The sequence below is a fragment of the Perca flavescens genome, chromosome 12, assembly GCF_004354835.1.
Source record: "Perca flavescens isolate YP-PL-M2 chromosome 12, PFLA_1.0, whole genome shotgun sequence".
NCBI classification, from domain to species: Eukaryota; Metazoa; Chordata; class Actinopteri; order Perciformes; family Percidae; genus Perca; species Perca flavescens.
In genome coordinates this window covers 32,077,996-32,094,935 of record NC_041342.1, presented here as the reverse complement: position 1 = coordinate 32,094,935, position 16,940 = coordinate 32,077,996, and positions in this window count along the sequence as shown.

Below are 16,940 nucleotides of genomic sequence, written 5' to 3'. Positions count from 1 at the left end.
ACAAACAGTCAAAATCCAAAATTGCACAAGCACACATTGCTATTTGCTTCAAATGTTTACCTGTGATTCATCCTCGAACATAAAAGGGAATACATTTTTATAGCAAACAACACATAACAACGCAATCAATCTGTCTCACTTCATACATCTCCCTCCACACACACAAACACACACACACACACCTTCACACACTCGTCTCCGCGGCGCCCAGAGGTGGAGGTGAAAAGTGCTGTCGAAAGCCTCCGTTTGCACTTCAAAGGGGTTGTGTGGGTGGAAGACAGACGCCTGCGGTGAGCCGCGGCAGAGTCATATAAGCAGCGACTGCTGGAGTTTAATCCGTCCGACAAACACCGGATCAACTCTGACGGATGTTTAACATCGAGCCTGGAGGAGGTGGAGGGCTGGGATGGACGGGTCAACGCTCTCAGAGTTACCATCAAACATATTTTATAACCTTTATGTGTTTGCACAGTGAGGAGTTTTGTGTAGAACTGGCCACGGGACTATTCGACGGGTGTAGACAGAGATCTTGTTATCAAGTGAAAACTACTTGAACACATTACTGGAGATGCAAATTGTCAATGACATTTTCAAAATGGATGTGCTCAGGGTGCGATTTGTGAGTTTCCGTGTCCTAAATTTGTTTTTTTCATAATGCACAACAGAACAAAACATGCAAGAATTAAATCCCCCTTCCAATACCACCGTGGATATCGGCCAGCCGTGCCAAAGCACTTATTTCTGAACTTCAGTATCCAATGGAAAATAATCTCAAAATGAAACTGCACAATGTGGTGTCAACATAAAACACAGCGCTTTCAAGCCGGAGAGAGAAGTTCACTTTGTGTCAAAAACAAAATACTTTCACCCAGGAGTAGTGTGCGTTTCAAAATCCACTAAGTAGGCAAGGAGAGGATTTAAAAGTTTAACAAGTATTTATTTAAGTAAAATCATAAGAGCATAAACGTGTACACGGGTCCGATTTGAGCAGGCACACAGGCTTCTCTCATCAGACTGAATTTTCTGGCTTATACATGAATTCATATATCAGTCTCTAAGAGCATTTTGATTTGTTTATTAAAAGTTGGAGGAGTACCGTGGTTTAGACTTAGCCTCCCCTGGTTGGTGCACAGACTGGTCCCAGTCTTTTGGCACACGCCCTCTTCATCAGCTGTTAGGCAGACTTTAGCTATGCTGATGGTCAGAGGGAACAATGCGCCGCTGTTGCCTGTCACAGGTTGAGGAGTAACTTATTCTCATGGTCAAACTGATATCAAACTGATATTAACTTTGTTGCAGCTAAATACAACCAGCAACTGCTGCTTGGATGTTATCGTTCTATCACACTGTGTTCACGTTACAGCGCTTTACTTGGTTTAACATTCTTCTATTTTAGGTATATAATATATGGTCTTTTGGTGAAGTACCACTGATCACTTTGAAGGGGGGTACCACGGTATCAAATCGATTAGAGAATGAGACCTTGTTAAAGCCAGAAGCTCCAGTGTAAATCTACATAAATCTATCTTTATTTTATTTTTCACTTCCTGTCTTGTTCTTTAACCCCCACGACGTCGCAAAGTAGTCACAGTTACACAGTACAGGCCAAAAGTTTGGACACACCTTCTCATTCAATGTGTTTCTTTATTTTCATGACTATTTACATTGTAGATTCTCACTGAAGGCATATGAATGAACACATATGGAATTATGTACTTAACAAAAAAGTGTGAAATAACTGAAAACATGTCTTATATTTTAGATTCTTTAAAGTAGCCACCCTTTGCTTTTTTGATAACTCTGCAAACCCTTGGTGTTCTCTCAATGAGCTTCATGAGGTAGTCACCTGAAATGGTTTTCACTTCACAGGTGTGCTTTGTCAGGGTTAATTAGTGGATTTTTTTCCCTTATTAATAAAAAAGCAAAGGGTGGCTACTTTGAAGAATCTAAAATATGTTTTCAGTTATTTCACACTTTTTTGCGTGTATTTACAATGTAAATAGTCATGAAAATAAAAAGGAAAAGCATTGAATGAGAAGGTGTGTCCAAACTTTTGGCCTGTACTGTATGTATGACACGCCAATTCGTATGACATCATTGGCGTGTTATCAAGATGCATACTTGCTTTTTAGCGTGTTTATCAACACCCTTTGGCCTCCATTGACTTACATTACCTTGCGATTGCGCGTGAATTGACGCCATAGCGAGTAGTATGAAAGGGCGAAAATCAGCGTAGGTAGGATGGGTAAAACACCAGACTTTCACCCAGGAGACCTGGGATAGCGTCCCACGTATCATGTTTCATTCGTGTCCCGCGAGTCACGTTTCCTAAAGTCAACCATCGCTTTCTACTCGCGGTAACACGGCAGGTGGGCGTGTATGTTTACGACCGCTGTATACAGCGTGGACATACACGCCGATAGCTTAAAATGCGTACAGATAACACGCCACGTGGCTTAGAAAGTGGGCGTGTATGTTACGCAAAGTCATGATGTCATGTTATTTTTTTGAGGGGGAGTACCTCTTCTAAATATTGGAGGGGACACATCCCCTGCATCCCACCCACGAAATCCATGCCTATGGTTGTCTCTAACATCCCCGACTATTATGACCCTGTAGGTTTGTTTGAATTTTAAGGAGGCTTCAGATATCATGCAGACTAATGTCAGGACGCCCTGGCAAACCAGTAGATCAACTCTATGAATTCTTATTTTATGACTTTAAGGAGTGTAGTTGCACCCAGTTCCAACACATAAAGGAGACATTGGGTGTGACGAGCAGAGGAGGGTTGGGTTGGAATATTTTCTTTGTACAGATGTGATTGTCTGAGAACAGTCATCCATAAACCTGTGATTTGACAAACTCTGCAGGATTACATGACCCATACTTACAAGATTTACAATAGGGCTGCAGCTAACAGTTCATCTGCTCGATATACGACGTTTACGTAATACGTTTGTTTCTGAAATGTTAAAACATTTGCACAAAAAATACCGTTCAGCCCAAGGTGACATCTTCAAATGTGTCCAAAACCCCAAAGAGATTCAGTTTACAATGAATAATGACAATACTGCTAATGAAAAGTACCTAGGATCTAATTGGAGAAGCTGTAACCAAATAATCGTTAGCTTCTCGGCATATTTTGTCTGTAATTCATGGCTTTCAATAGAAACTAAACATCAAAATCTTTAAAGGCCGTTTTTCTCAAAATGAGTTGTTTTCTCACACTCTGAGCGAAGATTTTCCACTTTTGTAGCACTTACATACACCACACTTTACCGTCATATTCCTACCTATATTTTCAAGTTTTGTACAGAGGGATTTGTTGATATATCATTCTTGGCCTGATTTATATGACATTTTATGCCTAAAAATAGGGTGGAAATCCATTTTTTAAGGCTATTGGCAATACTTACTGATTTACTGGGAAACAAAAGGAGATATTCTTAATCCCCTCTGTAAATGTCTTTTAATTGAATATATCAACAAAATGCAAAAATTATTTTGAACCTTGTTTTTTTCAATGGTCAGATTTTTCGCTTCAAAATATATGCAAATTAGCGCATATTTAATTAGATATAGCCTATTTAGCATATTTAAACATCAAATTACAGAAAACTTGCAATACATTTTCTTCTCCTATTCACGTGTCCGTTTTTATTTCGGCTCCGCGTTAACAGGTTAGAGTTTTCACGCTGCCTTGCGTGACGAAAACGCGTGTATGCTAGAAATGGGACCGACGCCTATTTTTCACGCAACATGCAAGCTTGTTGGAAGCGTTTCCAGGCAAAATAGAACACAAAAAGATGTTTATATGTCATTTTGACACAAATACATTTAATAAATGACATTTTGATGTTTTGGAAGTCTCCAGGTTTTGACATAAATGCATAAATAAATTAAAAAAAAAAAAAAAAATAATTGATTTTCAAATATTGCACCTGTCAATACAGAACAAAATATTCTGGAGCCTATTTTGCTGTCAATACTGCTGACGTTGTCTTTGCTGTAATCAGATCAGTATATAGTGTTAAAGAACACGCTATTATTTCATTTTATCAATGGGAAACGTGTACAGACAAGGCTAGCAGCAGCGTCAGACACGTTTCTGGTGTGAAAAATCCACACAGCCGCCACGCAACTGACACGCAACAGAAACGCCACGCTCACGCCACGCTCACGCCACGCTCACGCCACGCTCACACCACGCTCACGTCACGCTCACGCCACGCAGCCAGTGTGAAAGAGGCCTAACTGTGTCTGTCTGCTGTCTGCTGCTGAGGCACTGAGATTACAGGAAATGTGCAACAAAACTAGGAGCTCAAAGAGGCTGCGCGAGTTTCGTAGGCCCGAAGTGTTGGTGACAATTGTCTTTCATTTCAGCATTTGTGCACATTGTCCTTAAACTTTGACTAACGAGATTTATTTCCCATCCAAACTCGTTCTCTTTCAGCTTTAACCGCTAACACCAAGCAACTTCAAACTCGGAAATGAACGGCAGAGAACAAAACTGTTGTGTTCTGGGTGTTTACGCCGCCGTTTCATTTCTGTCAGACGCGAAAGGTGTTGCAGCACCTGTCTCTCTGCTGTGTGCCTCGGTCTTCATCAGACGGCTAAGAATAGCAGCGTGGAGATCAAGATGTGACGGCAGCTTTGCAGCAAAGTGAAAGTGGGGAGAAAAGTGCAGCCTATACCTGGAACTGTGAGATCAGAGTTTCTGCAGGGAAGGAAAGTTTCAGAAAGTGTGAAATGGCTGTCGAGCCTGAATTAGGAAATAATAGACACAAAGCTTGATCTTTTTCTAAACATAACCAAGTAGTTTTTGGGCCTAATCCTAATCAAACAACATGTTTGAAATCATAACCGTTCTCTGGTGTAGAAACGAGGGCAGAAAACGCTCTAAGAGAACACTATTAGAGGGTAGGAATAAACGACCAATATCACCGTATGGTTTAGAGGACTGATTATAAGACCATGCATATACACAGGGCTTTACTTTTACATTTTTGATCACCAGCCAACATTGCTAACATATGTTTAAAGTTACCAGCCAATCAGACTTTCCACTAGCCACATTAGATTGTTTTTTTTCATAACTAACTTTACTTTAGCTCGTCTTCTCAGTTTCAGCATAGCTCGGTATCGACACAAGACACACTAGGCACGTAGCCAACGGTTGTATGACAAGTCATGATGTAGTGTTCATGGGACATGTAGGGTAAGTACTACAAGCAGCGTAAACATAAACACACAAAACCGCCCAAATTTCTTGGCAGAAACCAGTCCAGTCTGGCAATCTGTCACATCGTTTCTGCAGCTCGATTCGAACCGACGCAGAGTTATTCGCTTCACTCATCACCAGCCAAATCGACTAGTAACTTTGAGATCAGCCCTATGTTCCCACAGCCCAATGGTCCCACAGCCCTATGGTCCCTCAGCCCAATGGTCCCACAACCCTATGTTCCCACAGCCCAATGGTCCCACAGCCCTATGGTCCCTCAGCCCAATGGTCCCACAGCCCTATGGTCCCACAGCCCAATGGTCCCACAGTCCTATGTTCACACAGCCCAATGGTCCCACAGCCCTATGGTCCCTCAGCCCAATGGTCCCACAGCCCTATGGTCCCACAGCCCTATGGTCCCACAGCCCTATGGTCCCACAGCCCAATGGTCCCACAGCCCAATGGTCCCACAGCCCTATGGTCCCACAGCCCAATGGTCCCACAGCCCTATGGTCCCACAGCCCAATGGTCCCTCAGCCCAATGGTCCCACAGCCCAATGGTCCCACAGCCCAATGGTCCCACAGCCCTATGGTCCCTCAGCCCAATGGTCCCACAGCCCTATGGTCCCACAGCCCAATGGTCCCACAGTCCTATGTTCACACAGCCCTATGGTCCCACAGCCCTATGTTCCCACAGCCCTATGGTCCCACAGCCCAATGGTCCCACAGCCCTACGGTCCCACAGCCCTACGGTCCCACAGCCCAATGGTCCCACAGCCCTATGGTCCCTCAGCCCAATGGTCCCACAGCCCTATGGTCCCACAGCCCTATGGCCCCACAGCCCAATGGTCCCACAGCCCTATGGTCCCACAGCCCAATGGTCCCACAGCCCTATGGTCCCACAGCCCAATGGTCCCACAGCCCTATGGTCCCACAGCCCTATGGTCCCTCAGCCCAATGGTCCCACAGCCCTATGGTCCCTCAGCCCAATGGTCCCACAGCCCTATGTGTATAATGTATGAAAAAGGAAAAGTGGGAACATAGTGCCTAATTTTGGAAAAAATTCTTAGAAATGTGGGAATATAGGGCTGTGCAACCATAGGCACGCTCCCGTACTTTACAATGTCGATTTGAAGCCTCTGCATGAATTTATACACGTATAGGCACGAGCTAAGATTTGGGGTTTTCCGAGTTTCATGTTGATCCAAACGCTGTTACAGGAAACATTCTACGCTAAAGAGTCAATATAATAAATATATAATAAATTTTGAAAAGGCCTAATCATTCTGAACTCTCTGTCTGTCTGTCTGTCTGTCTGCTGATTTGTAGCTGTAGGAAATCTGCTGTTAAGACTGTGGCTCCCAGATGGCTCTGGCAGGTCGGTGTGACGAGCCGATCGGTGACACCGCAGCTGATGAGCCGAGGATACAAGAGTCCCAAAAGCACAGAGCGAGAAATAAAACCGACTCCAATCAATGTGTCTGTGAGTCGAGGAAACTCTGACAGCGATGAGTCACCCCCCACCCGCAGAGGGACGGGACGACGGAGCGTGACGATGGGAGTTAGTCCCGAAAACAGCCAGGTGGAGGGACAACGGGTGTTTGATGACCTGCAGAGACACACACACACACACACACACACACACACACACACACACACACACAGAGAAAGATTACTTTTCTTTGGTAAAATGCAGCGGTCTGCAGACCAAATGATCCAACTAGTGTCTGAAAAACTGACTTGAGAAGGACAGGGAATGTGAACAAATCAAGAATTAGAAGGTTGTCAGATACTGAAGCATATTTATAATGTCTGCATGGATGGATAGACAGATTAATGGACCGGCATGAAGCTGGATATTTTGATGAAGTATAGCATATTTTCTTTCTTTCTTAAAGGATAATTACCATTTTTTTTTCAACCTGGGCCCTATTTTCCTATGTTTTTGTGTCTAAGTGACCGGTGGGCTCAACAATCTTTGACATTGGTCCAGTATTAAGTGAGATCGCCGCAGTCGGCAGTGGAGAAACAAGCTACAATGTAAGCTAATAGGGCAATTGTCCAGCTTGTATTTACCTTCACAAAAGTGCTGTTTTTGCTGCTGACAGACTCAGATTAATATTCTAAGTGTCTGACAACATTATGCAAAGGATTTCTAAGGAGGTCAATCTTTCTGTAAAAGAGTAAGATCCTTTTCTTTTTAAAACATAAAAACCCAGCAGACTCCATGTAAATAAACAGTAATTTTAGCAACACAAAACACACTTCATTCTAAGTTGAAAGAAACAAAATATAACTATGAAAAGTCGTTTTGGGTCATAAACACATAGTTTACTTATTGACATGTGAGTATATGCTGGCTCTATACACACTAAAAGTATTGCTTTTTTAAATGGAGTCTGGTGGGTTTAGCACTAGCGACTTCAAAGCTGTTTCTGGTTAAACAGAAAGGTCTCAAAGAGGTTTTAAAGGTCTATCTCTGAACGGATCCTTTCCATAATGTTGTCAGAATATTAATCTGAGTCTGTCAGCGGCAAAACAAGCACTTTTGTGAAGGTAAGTACAAGCTGGACAACTGCCCTATTAACTTACATTGTAGACCTACTGCAGCGATCTCACTTAATACTGGACCAATGTCAAAGATTGTTGTTCCCATCAGTTACCCTGTAAATATTAAGTTGAACCTGAGGTGATGATATGATATGAAAAACTCTTGTGGCACCCTGGTACTGGTACTGGTACACAGCTCCATAATATAACTGGCAAAAATACAAGAATTTCATGCATCGGCCTACAATGGGAAAATGGTTGAATCTAGTGGAATACAGGAAAAATGTCAAATATCACTACTTTTCTTCAAAATGAAATGCTGACATTACAGAATGCATGGTTTTATTCTGCAATGTCAGTGAGATTAAAAAAAAAAGTTTTTAATGGAAGTCAGTGAGGCATTTTTGGCCATAAAGGTGTGGCAAACAGCAATCAGGCGAAAGAGACAAATTTAGCCGTCTAGCTCCATAGACTCCCATTCATTTTGCACTCGCCTGCGATCACCCCCAGTGGAACTCTGGTGGAACTGCAACCAAAATCGGTACAATTGGGCTAAATAGGGAGTGAACAGGCTCTCCGTAGACGGGCTCTGCCAATGCCAAAAGTCGTTGCGATGGCTGCCACCACAGATCTGTGTCATAATGGTGTCCTGGCATCTCCCTCTGAATGTGTTGACATTAAGTGAGCGAGGCAGGCAGTCTGACGGTCTGTCAGTACCCAAGATTCTCCTCCAGCTGCTTTCCAAAAGCTCCTCTCCGTTGACAACAGCGCTGTCTGCTTTTTTTTACATGCCTCATCATGACACCTTGGAGTTGTCATATTCTTTGCCTGTCGTTTTCTTATTCGTGTTGTAACGGCTGCAACCGCTGCTGAGGAGAAGCCTTTTGATTTCTCATCCCTGAGCTGGTTGACATTTATTTCACAAACACTTGACATTTGGAAATGGGCTCCCTCTGTGAGCGCTGTGTGTCCTCACACACACACACACACACACACACACACACACACACACACACACACACACACTGGTGCCATTAGCAGCTTTTGTACCGAGCAGCTGGACTCTTTGGACTGAAATTGACAGAGGTTTCAGCCACTGAAAGTAAACCGTCAGTCTGAGGCTGGCCAATAAATCAACACATTCTGATCAAAGGCCCACCAAGAGCCAGGGTCTGTCTGAGGTTTCTGTCTGTAAAAAGGAAGCTTTTTGTACCAAAAATAAGAAGGCAAAGATCCACGTAAGGAGGAGGTCGGGGGTGGATGTTTGGGTCCTATAACACAGAGCTTTCAAGCCGAGGAGCAGAGTTCATGTCCTGAAGAAGTTAAGGAGAAAACACAAGACTTTCACCCAGGAAACAGGTGTTCATGTCCTGAAGCAGTTAAGGAGAAAACACAAGAGTTTCACCCAGGAAACTGGTGTTTATGTCCTGGAAGAAGTTAAGGAGAAAACACAAGACTTTCACCCAGGAAACAGGTGTTCATGTCCTGAAGAAGTTAAGGAGAAAACACAAGACTTTCACCCAGGAAACATGTGTTCATGTCCTGAAGAAGTTAAGGAGAAAACACAAGACTTTCACCCAGGAAACATGTGTTCATGTCCTGAAGAAGTTAAGGAGAAAACACAAGACTTTCACCCAGGAAACAGGTGTTCATGTCCTGAAGAAGTTAAGGAGAAAACACAAGACTTTCACCCAGGAAACGGGTTTTTGTGTCCCTGAGTACTACTTAACAGGACCGGTGTGTTTAAATTAAACCACAATCTTTTTTTCTAATCCTAAATATTAATTTTGGTGTCTAAACTTATGCTGCAACGACAATGACTTTTGTCGGCTAAATTTAACTGCAACGGCCGCTGAAACGACCGTCACCTCACGGTGCTCTGTACCCGGCTCCCAGTCACCTTTTCCTGGCTAAATTTACCTGTAAAGACCGGTAAACTTTACTGTCACATGACCGAACGGGGGTCGCCGCAATTTCATACGATATCTAATACGAATTGTTGTGCATAAGTTCTCGTACGATATCCTACGAACTTGTTCATGAGAATGCGTTGGTTCACGTTTGTAAGTTAGATAAGAAGGAGAGTTGAACAGAAAAGCTAATGTGCTCTGTTGTATAAACTCTGTGGCTCTTGTTTTGTGTTACTGCTTTACGTAAAATGGGATTGGCTATGTTGGAATTAAGTCTCCATCTATGTAGACCCTTCCCTTGAATAAATGCAAAACCACTGGAGAGCCATTATGAAACCAAGTATTTATTGTGATTTTTTTTCTCCTTTGGTTTCTGATTATTACCGAAAAGAAGGACAAGAGCTTTACAGAGCACATATGTCTGCTTCTCTGTGTATTTGAAAGCAGTACACTTCATCCTTCACTCGTGCAGGCCGACCATCTGTCTTCCTTCTCCCGCAGTAGTTTGGAAAGCTCTGAAATTAAAACTGCCGTTGCTGTGAAAAGTAAAACTCAGCGGGGAATTCAGTTCGATCACTTTGTCAAACAATGACTCACCTTCTGTACATCACACAGTCACATGGTCTCAATCCATTTTTAAAATAGATTTTTCTTGCTAAGTGGAAATGAGAAGGATGACGCAAAGCACAGGCAGAACGTGGCAAACTATTACTCAGAAAAGAAAGTTGAATCAAACAAATTGCGGTGGTAGCTTCATATTCACTGTACAGACATGAGAGTTGTAGCAATCTTCTCATCTAATTCTTAAAGGGGCGCTATGCAGTTTTTTTCTATTTCTTCGCTGTATATGCTTTGCTTTTTGCTGGAAGGTTTCTCTATAGAGCCCCCCCTACAGCTTCAGAATAGATATTTGGCAGCTCCTATGTTTACTCGTGTCTGACTCCTCTCTTGGTCAGTCTGCAGTTTCCTCTTTCTCTGTTCCTCCAACAATGCTTTCCTGGCTTTCGGCTTCTTTTTTGCCGGCTCAGCCACGACGATAGTGTGAAAAACTCCATCGCTACCTTTTTAGCCGGTTCCTGAATGGTGCGTATGTGTGCAGTGCCGTGAAGTAGTTTGTTACATGGCAAGACCCATAGACAGTATATATATATATAAGAATGGACCACCAGACCCCGTATCTCTGGATGGAGACCAGTGAAGGATATTAGAAGTTACTTTTCCGGTGAGCACTGAGCGTTACTGAGCAGCATCCAACTGAGAGAGACGACGTAGATGTGACGTGAGCAACCTGTCTGAAAGTGTGAAGTCTTCTGGTAGCTGTGCCAAGAGAAATCTCAATCATTCCCAATCTTACAGAGACGGAGAGTGTAGTTATATGTAAGGAGATAACATAGACACAGGCTAATTACTGATCACTAACATGCTAGTTAACATTAGTAATTAAACCAAAACAGCTAATGTAAGTCCAAACTGCCTGTGAGCTTCTCCTGTACTATACGGTAATTCCTCTACTGTGTGACAGTAAGTCTCGTGGTTATGACCCAATCGTTAGCCTATTTTTATAAAAGCGTCTGCTACGGAGCCATGACGTGAGCTACAAGGTAATGGAGCCTTTTATACATTGTTGTGTTTCTTTAGAAATAAACAACGGACAAATAGAGACTTTAAACGCTTCAGATGTAAAGTTATTCGCTGTCAAAGTGACGTCAGAATGAATGGGAGTCAATGGGATGCTAACCTGAGGTGATCTCTTTGTAGCATCAAAATGGCGCCATAGGAGATTTGAGTTCTGAAGTGAAGCTTACCCCCTTGGCGTGACCGGATATCACGCAATATTTCCTGACGCTGAGGACGCAAAGTCCCTCCCCTTCCAGTGGACCACAATGGGACCGTTATTCGGAAAATAATATGTACAGTAGTAAATGGGGAGAGAAAATGTATTCAGTAGTCAGTTTTTAGAAAGATTACTAACCCCAAAGTGGCGTCTCTGTGAAGCTACGATGTCTGTGTGTTTGGTAATGGGATGTAACATGACTCGCACAAGCAGCGGGTCTTGCTCTTTTCTTTCCCTTCTCGACTGATGAACAGGCGCTGGATAAAACCCATCAGGTAAGACAATGTTACGTGTGTTGTAAAACAGAGCTAAGCTGGTGGTGTATTGTGGGAGACCAGAGATGTAGTTCACTGAGCGGTTTCACACAAAACTAAGTGGTACTACGACAAACTGAGACTTTCTTCACTTGCAAAATTATCTTTTAAATTGACAAACATGTGTATAAGCCATGGCTCAAGTCAAACGGAATCAAAAAATAATTAGTCTCTCACCATTCACTACCGTACATATTATTTCCAAATTAAGGTCCCATGGTGTCTACCGGAAGGGGAGGGACTTAGACTACTATTGGCAAGAAAGCTACCAAATTCTGAGACTTTTCCTTTAATACTTATTCTGAGCACATGATAGTAAAAGGGTAAAACCATCCCTTTCTAGTGTCTTTGTCCGTCCCACTGAGGAAGCATGGGAGAGATGTGAGAAAATCATGTGAGGGGAGAGGAAACGAGGAAATGTGTTTTTGAAGGGATGAGACGTCCTTCCCTCTGAAGCGTTTTGTCTGTGGTATAGGTGGAGTTAGCAACGGCTTTAAGCTGCACGGCTTCGGGGAAGGCTGCTCTCTGTACCCTAGCTCCTCTGGGCAGCAATAAGAGCTTTGAGACGGCCTCCACGTTAGGAGGGCCAGAACGAATTTCCGGTTCAAGTGAGGAGATATCAAATAAGAGACTTGGGAAGCAGCCCCTATCATCACTTGCCAATAAGTTATAAGAGGCAGCCCAAAAGCGACCATTTTGCTCTGATAAAGGCCTTAATGGCTAAGACATAGGCATATATTCAATGACTTTATAGCCAAGAAAATAGTAAAGGCTTCTTGAACTTTACCCAGAATGATTTCGGGAGCGAGGAGATAGCAAATAAGAGAATTGGGAAGCAGCCGTAGACTTATGTATCCTTGTTTTTTCAGCGCTGGGTCATGACCGAAAGAACGAGATCCAGGGTGCAAGCGGCTGAAATGGGTTTCCTCAGGAGGGTGGCTGGCGTCTCCCTTAGAGATAGGGTGAGAAGCTCAGTCATCCGTGAGGAGCTCGGAGTAGAGCCGCTGCTCCTTCGCGTCGAAAGGAGCCAGTTGAGGTGGTTCGGGCATCTGGTAAGGATGCCCCCTGGGCGCCTCCCTAGGGAGGTGTTCCAGGCACGTCCAGCTGGGAGGAGGCCTCGGGAAAGACCCAGGACTAGGTGGAGGGATTATATCTCCAACCTGGCCTGGGTACTCCTCGGGATCCCCCAGTCGGAGCTGGTTAATGTTGCTCGGGAAAGGGAAGTTTGGGGTCCCCTGCTGGAGCTGCTCCCCACGCGACCCGACACCGGATAAGCGGACGAAGATGGATGGATGGATGGATGTTTTTGGTTTTTCTCTACACTGATATCTTGCAAGTACAGAGAACACAAGAGAAAGAGAGAAACAATAAACAAACGCACCCCCACCCTTCACCTTGCCCCCCCGAAGGCTGAATTATGGGAAAGAGACTTCAGATACAGTATTAGGGGACCACTAAGGTCTATATAAAAGAGACTTCAGATACAGTATTAGGGGACCACTAAGGTCTATATAAAAGAGACTTCAGATACAGTATTAGGGGACCACTAAGGCCTATATAAAAGAGACTTCAGATACAGTATTAGGGACCACTAAGGTCTATATAAAAGAGACTTCAGATACAGTATTAGGGGACCACTAAGGTCTATATAAAAGAGACTTCAGATACAGTATTAGGGGACCACTAAGGTCTATATAAAAGAGACTTCAGATACAGTATTAGGGGACCACTAAGGCCTATATAAAAGAGACTTCAGATACAGTATTAGGGGACCACTAAGGTCTATATAAAAGAGACTTCAGATACAGTATTAGGGGACCACTAAGGTCTATATAAAAGAGACTTCAGATACAGTATTAGGGGACCACTAAGGTCTATATAAAAGAGACTTCAGATACAGTATTAGGGGACCACTAAGGTCTATATAAAAGAGACTTCAGATACAGTATTAGGGGACCACTAAGGCCTATATAAAAGCATCCAAAGAGCACCATGTCATGGGACCTTTAAGTCTAATTTACCATACCCTCACCTGTGCACAGCTGGGGGGAAATGACACTGAAACATGACTTTGTGGGTTGGTACTTTCGTCGGAATATCACTCAGTCTCAGCAGCATTTACTCTTCTCTTGTATCCTGCCAGTGTTTGTGATTAAAAAAGACATTGCCTGGTGATGAAGTGATAATAAAGTGATCCTGATTTAGATTCTGCAGAGCGCAGTGAGCAGGAATCAACACTTGGCGAAGTGTTAGCGTGTTAGCACCAACCTGATTTCGCAGAATTCCGTGAAATGAACACTTGGCCCCATAACTCAAAATCTGTGGCAGTTTCACAGAATAGCAAAACATTCTGTGAAATGAACACGTATCGCTGAAAATAACGTGATGGGCCCAAGGAAGAATTCCGTTAAATAAACACGGCCCCTTAAGTTAAGGAAAAGGTTGTGGATGGGCTTACAGTTCCGTGACACGCGGGAATAACGGGACGGTTGGGTTCAGAAAAAGAAGAAAGCGACTTCCTTACGTGGAATTTTGGCCTTACATACTTCTGGTTACCGTGGTCGCTCTTAATGCTAAATCATCTTCTCATTGACTTTACATTGCCATTGTTTTCCTAATTTTCACGCCACCACCACGTAATGTGCTGTCAACAGTTCGTGACCATTTCACATAATTTTGTGAGACCAGACTGGTTAGCACGTGTGTTGTCGTTCAGGGTTACCCCCCCCAGATGCTCTGAGCGACAAGGATCCCTGTTTGTGACTCCTGAGCTTGGTGTTAACAGGCTCAGCGTTTCAAAAACAAGATACAGTTAGTAATATAGTGTGAGCTTAGTGATATAATTAATCCTCTGAGGTCTGATGGCATTTTCAGATATCTTCTTGAATTCTCCGTTTAAGGGTATTTGCATATTACTGATCCCCGTGTGTTTCATATCAAAATGTTCAGAACAAACTCAGCTTTCATATGTATAGTGACGCCCAAAATTGGTCCAGAGCAATGTGTAAAGAGATAATTACTGAAGATAATACCCAGCCCTTGTTGTGAGAAGTTGTAGTTGTAGTTGTGTAGGATATTAATTGTAAGAATGGCCTGTGAATTCTTCATATCATCAATGAGAGGCAATATTTTGATTTATTTTACACAATGGTCTCAGTTTCACGTGTTTCGTCCATCTGCCTGTCATTTAGATGTGCACAATATATCGACTCAATCTTGTTATCGCGATATCACGTTGCGCGATATTATTATTTTGTTTACGTTGCATCCCGTCCGACATGTAACCAAAGAGTATAGAAGCAACAAGAGGAGAAACTCAATAGAACATTGTGTTACATTCGGTCAAGATGGCAGATCTGCACTCAATAGACTGTTCCATTGCAAGCTGCAGCACAACGTTCTATTGAGTTTAGCCTCTTGTTACGTCTACACTCTTTGAAAACCTCTCGAAAAATACACTTCACTTGGTAGCGTTGCAATTCCCCGACTCATTCCTGGTTCTCCTTCTCCATAAACAACATCAAATCAAGGAGAGGGTTAACTTCTCCTGCTCCAGATTTCCCACCGTGTTCAGAAAGAACAGGGGAGACACTTTGGTTCTCTCACTATAACGGTAGAGTCGCTACTCACTCCGAAGAAAAACGCCGTCACTCTCTCACTTCTTCCTCGCTCTACCACACACACACCGGCTGGCTCGACGCACACACCAGCGGAGAAGTATAAACAAACATCAGCTGCGTGGAGCGCCTTATTTAGGTGCCACTTAAATGCCTGCACTTCTCTCTGATGATCCAAAAACGGACCTTAGAGGGAACTCAACTGAAACATTGCTGCACGGGAGGCTAGTTAACAAACACTTGGCATTAGCGTTAGATAGTTAGCGCTACACCTGACAGCAGGTAACGTCAGCCTACCGTTAGCTAGCAGTTAACCGAGCATTTTAACAGAGTAAAAAATGAGGTAAAAATGCTGACAGCTAAACGGTGAAGAGTGTGTCTGTATTTCACTTGAGAGAACTGTAACACCAGACTGAGCCTCGTGCTGCATTCAAAGAATTGTAAAATACGCTTTCCCATACAGTGTTTGGCCCATTGACATATATATAAGGTTTGGCCTCACCAGCCTCGTGCTATATTTAAAGTAATTGTAAAATACCCTTTTCCCAGCAAGTGTTTTTTTTTTTTTTTTTTTTGTCGTTAACAGGAATTTACTGGCGAAATAAGATATTGTTATAAGTTATTGTTATTACATTTTTAATAAATCATTACATTTTAAATATATATATCATTCTTTCAATTCAGGCAACATTTTAAATGTATTGTTTTAGCACTGGGAAATATGAAATCTATTTTTGATGTGTTTTCCCATAACTTTGGTAATTTTACATATGTTTAAAAATATTGAAATTAATATCGATATCGAAATATTCATTATCGATATCGCAATATCACATTTTTTTCAATATCGTGCACCCCTACTGTCATTTTCACATTTCAGAGTGTCCGTGGAGGGCTGCATATTTTCCCGTCAAGTTTGCCTTTCATAAATCACAATTCTTGCGTAGAGAGCGGTGTACGTCTTCTTTTGTGCGTGCACCACGTTTAGAAATGAGGCCCCAGGTCTGGCTCACAATCGGTGTTGGATGGGGATGAGGTCAGGGCTCTGTGCAGACCAGTCCAACATCTTCCACGCCAAACTGGGAAAACCATTTCTTCACAGAGATGGTTTTGTGCGAGGGGACTTTGTGGTGAATCATTTTATTCAGGGAGCCTGCTCTATTTCGACATACGTACAGTGTTCTCTGTGAGGCTTATTGAATTTCCAGTGAAATAGACGTCCCTCGTGCAGTAAAAAGCATTATGCTGCTTCGAGTGCAGTCTGTGCTCTCGAAAAAGCTCCGGGAGTTTGATAAATTGCATTTGAAGTGATGCCGGTATTAACAAGATCAGACGTTTTGTAAGTCGATAGTGGAGAGAGGCAGAAATGCAATGCCTGGAAAAGTTGGTAGGAGTGCACGGTGAGAATGTACAATGATGCTTCAGTCCATGTCACACATGAAAAAACTGGACTGTGTTAGAAAAGGGGCTGACACACGCTCCCACAGCCCTATG